Below are 5,332 nucleotides of genomic sequence, written 5' to 3' on the forward strand. Positions count from 1 at the left end.
GTTTTTAGATAAAATAGATTACATATTACTCAGATTTAATGAGAATACGTTGACAATTACGACGGGTTTATATGTTTACGTCACGGATAAATTGTCATATTTATTCCTTTTAATTCTGTCGCCAATGTATATCTATTTTGCATGGCTTTACAAAATATAATAAAATTCACATTTTTATATTATACTTTTATTATTAAATATTATTTTTACCTTACCTATTTCTTATTTATTTAATAGAATTAAATCTGAAGGTTTATTTCATTTTTACTTATACACACTATTGTCAACGGCTGCAATAATTCAATAATTAGAATGTAAATAATTTATGAGAAGAAGAGCACGTACATAAATTGTAGTACAAAATAATACGACTATAGCAGATCGTTTGTTCATACGAAAGCATCAGAACTAAATGAGTACTCGGCATTGCAAAATTACCCGGATTTACTGCACTCTCGCCGTCAAGGTCGTATCTTAACGAGAATAAAAATCTCGACAAATCACAAAAGCGTACAAAATTACTGCAATTTTCCGCCACAAGTGGTCGGTGAAGGCCCAGAAACGTAATACTTCGCAAGAGGGCTTTTTTTTAAGTTCTACAGGATAAAAATCGATAATTCTCAATTTAAGCTCACATCATTTTCGAGAAATAAGATCGAATTAATAGATTAGACTGCGGTTACAATGAAGTGACCTTTTAACGATGCAAAGATAATTTGCAAAATACACTCCGAGCTTTACCATTCATATGATTTCATGTTCTCGTAAAGCTTTCGAAAGGATTAAAAGGTTCCCACGTAAAAGTTACTCGATTATATTTTCGCGTTCGCGTTTTTATTATAAAATATTAGCTAAATAATAGATTTACTCAAAATTATGATTTTACATTTTAAAATCTCTAAACGCGCAGTTATTCCCAATATGTATAAATTATTTTTTATATTTTTCACATAAATTACTCTATCATATATTTTCTTTGTTATTTTTTTTTAAATTTAGATTTATTTTTTAAATTATTGACACTGAAAGTTATTTAATAAAGTTATATAATTTTATTTATATTGCAATTGCAATAACGATTAAAGTCCACTATTTCAAGACTGCACCAAACCGCAAACTGGCATGTGTATAGATCGATAGGAAAGGGTAAACACTATATGAATAAGGTTTATATCTATACGTAATGTACTGAAATGTAAGTGGTCACGTAGGCGTTGATTTGGACTACTTGCAACTACGCCTACACGTGCCGCCTATGACGTAAAAACGTGAACGGCGATAGTTATATGATATTGTTACAATAGAACGAGCATGTAATCAATCTATCAAATATGAAATTGCAAGGAAAATGTGCACTGAAAATTTAGCTGTCGAGATTTACTGTTTGAATGAATAAATAAATAAAACTGGCACTGACGAAATATTTCAAAGCTCATTGCCTCTTTTTATTCTATACTAAAATTTCACGAAATTTAGTACGATTTAACAAAATCGTCGCATACTTTTGGCAAAAGTTGAGATACATTGCGAGTTTTATTCGAGTCACGTAATAATATACGACGAGAATTGAGTTTGTTAAACTGTAGTCCTCGAATAATTCAGAGCTCTCTCTCTCTTTTAATTTCTTTTACTCTTGATGAGAATGGATTGATAGTTTTCTCACGTATGGATTATTAGATTAAAGAAAAATTTTGTCAGAAGAAAGTTTCTGGATAGTAAATTCTACTAGTGAGTTATGAACGTAGCATTAAGAAAAGCATAAGTAAAATAACATAATTTAATTTAAAAAGTCATAGAAAATATTAAAAAATATTTTCTGATACAATAAAAAAATAAGACATAGTCGTCATTTCGTAACAAATAGAAATAATTCCAATTTAATTATAGCAGAAAAAACATATAATGAAAGAACGATTGTTCGAAAAAATTTACAATCATATGCAAATTCTTTTTTTTTATTACATTCACTTATTTGCACCATAAGTTTTCGAAAAAAAATATGGACTTTTTTTGCACGTTTAAGTTTGATATAACAAATTAAAGCTGTAATAAAAGAATCGTAAAAAGTCATTACGAAGACAAATGCCATAAAGGATGATAAATAATGTTACAGTTTCGCCTCTCATAGAAAGCGACAGGAAAATTTTCATTAAGCATTTACACGCACATTAGTATCATTGTCACGAACTCCCAAAGTATTTATTCTTACTTCGGGAAGGTCTATAAATTACATACATCCTCGAGGAATAGTAATGGAGTTCTGCTTCTTCGGTTATTCTCTATCGAAAGCTGAGTCAATATTATGCAAACGTATCAACAGTGCCTCCAGAGCATAGCTCCCCGTAGAATTCCAAAAATAATAAATTTTATTTACGATATTATATATAATGCTGAAGTATGTTGACGAAATTACAATAGATGAGATTATCTCCTCTCTTAATTTCGCCTGCCTCGTTGAGTATCATATAAAAAAAAACTTATAACAGGAATAAAGAAATATATGACTTGCTATAAAATTTGAAAAAAGTCTACCCGGTTTTTTTTTACGAGCTTAGAATTAATCTATATTTTAAGAAGAGTTCCTAAAGTAAATATTTCTTATTAAAATCTTTCAATCTTGATAAAGAAATTTAAAATTAATTAATAATAAGAAGAGAAGAAAAAAAATGATTAATAAGAAAGATCCATAAATAATGATTTTATTTATAAAATGTAGGATAATATTTTACAATCTTTAGATACTTAACAATATAGCGAAATAAAATTCAGTATCAGAAAAATTTATCGTCATTGTGTATCTATCAATTATATTTACTGAACACACACTCATAGAAAAGATTTCCTGATCCAATAGTACTTTTCGATTTATTATAAAATGGGATCAATATAGAGACAATCATATTATTAAATAGAGGAAATATTTTAATCTTAAATAGAAAATTCTTAATTCTAAAATAAAATTTCATTTTAGACATTGGTTTCGTGCCAAATACTGTGGCGCCAGCACATCGTCATAACAAATGTACAAATTTATTCTAAACATAACAATATATAAATTTAAATAGTATATGTGCCATTCTTGTCTCAAGAAAATAAATCAATCTTATTTAATTCAAGGAAGAAGAATAGAAATTATTGATCTAATCTTAATATTGTATTATTTTTATACTGCATAAGATTGCGATAAGATTAAGTACGTCAAGAATTTTTATCTTCTTATCAAAAATTCTTTCTGAGAGGACAGTTGAATTATCTGATAACTTTGGCAATTATCATAGTATTATATATTTGTTTAAATCTTTATTAAGCCTTTATACAATCTATAATTCGAGATCAAATTCAAAATAAAATTCTATTTATAATTTTATATGTCACATATCTTAAATATAAATATATACTCTGATATATATATTTTGTAAATATGTAAATTTTACTTCAAATGTTTTTTATGTTACACGACATGCAAAATTATAAATAGAATTCAGTTCCGAATTTGGAATTATACATCTAAAGTAAACTTAAATACTGAAATGAAAAACGTGGAATGCATGAAAAATCAATTTTATTTTGATTCAATGCCGCGCATTCTATAGCGCGCATATTTTTTAAGTTGTTAATGAAAAGAAAATTGGTAATACAAAGTCCACGCGGAAGAACACATGGGGTATAGTCTCTTTCTTTCTCTCCATTATATACTCAAAATTACATAGCCAAAGAAACAATTCAGTATAAATATTGCGTCTCGTTATGCATTCCACGTTTCGCGTGTGAAATGTATTGCGACAATTGCAGTTACAGACTTCGAAATCCTCGGAGTTCAAGGTATAAGAACCGACAACTACCTTTTACAATTCGAGTGATGATGATTTATGTACATGATTACGTCAACAACTGACGCATTCAAGAAACGAAAAATATATATCTTCCACATGGAACAGTTGTCTTAAATTTATTTCAAAAAATTAGAAAATTTCTTATTTAAAAGTCGAAAGACAGCCAAGATTTTGTGATTCTCACGACCTTTGTTTAACAATGCTTTGATTTGTCAATCGTGATTAAACATGATTATTTCTTTTCATCGGCTCATTCGATAAATATTTTCTTGAAATACTTATCGAGTGTGTCATTTATGCTGAGCAGCAAGATAAGCTATAATTCGCAATGATGACAAGCAACAATCTTTGCCACGATTACTCTGGAGTCGCGCTTTAATATTTAATTTCGCGAGTTAACTCACCAACCTATCCAAATGATTCGAATTTATGGAATTTATGAATTTATGAAAACATTGTGTCTCTGCATTATTTATAAGAGAAAAAAATTGAATCGAATGGGCGAACGTGGCGGCAATATTGAATCCAGGCACCCGAACTGCGGGAACGAGTAATCGCAGTAACGGCTAGGTCAATTTTCTAAGTTTTCGAGATGCATAATAAAGATTGTGTACAAAATATAAACGACGCTCGATTTCGAGCTATCTGTGTTAAAGATCGCCAGAACGCGCGCTACTATAGAAATATTTGTTGGGCGTTTTGTATTCATGAATGTTTTGTACGTTGCCAGATTGCTAGATAAACATCTAATTTGTTTGAAGCTTTGTTTATCGCGCGCTGAAATATGCGAATCTTGAGACTGTGGTCGATTGTAATAGTTGTATTCAAGATATTGCGATACTTAATTTTTCCCTTTAAATTTAATGCCTTGTCACGAATTGTGCATTTAAACGAGATTTATTCATTCAGTGTTCAGTTTCGCTTTAAACCGTAGTATGTCGCAGCTTACTGATTACATTCGATCCTAAAGCGATTAACAGTAAAACTAAAAGTCGGCTTTTTGTGCAGCAAAATCGGCTCGAGTTTTCTTTAGAGTATAATCCTGAAAGGGACGCCAATCAATGGAGTTAATCGTTGAGTTTCGTGTACGGATTTATCAGTATCAGAAATCCATTATTTAAAGTTCGCTTTTACGCGAAAATATTTTATCTCTTAGATTTGATATTTTTGCGCGATATGTATCAAAATTAAAATTAATTTTAACAATTAGATAAAAATCTAATAACGAATTCAGTTGGATGCACTCGATGCTCACTGGTGCTCACATTAAAGCCGTTGTACACAAATTGATGTAAAAATATGTTTGATATAAATATATATAAACGGATTAAACCATAAAATCCTCACTACATTTATTTGTGCTTAGGTAAATTCTATATTTTACAATTCAAAATATTTGCATTTTATTTTTACAGATTAAATTAGTGTATAACGGCTTTAATAATGCATTAGTGCATCCAACCGCTATATACATCGTGATATATATATATATATATATA

The 5,332-nt window shown here is 29.2% G+C and overlaps 1 protein-coding gene across 3 annotated transcripts in view; it reads left to right on the forward strand.

Annotated features, from left to right (window-relative positions):
- Positions 1–5,332, forward strand: part of LOC108688039 (pleckstrin homology domain-containing family G member 5-like) — a 110,918-nt gene that overhangs the window by 74,907 nt on the left and 30,679 nt on the right. The gene's annotated exons all lie outside the window — the stretch shown is intronic.

Source organism: Atta colombica, unplaced genomic scaffold, assembly GCF_001594045.1.
Source record: "Atta colombica isolate Treedump-2 unplaced genomic scaffold, Acol1.0 scaffold224, whole genome shotgun sequence".
Taxonomy (NCBI): Eukaryota; Metazoa; Arthropoda; class Insecta; order Hymenoptera; family Formicidae; genus Atta; species Atta colombica.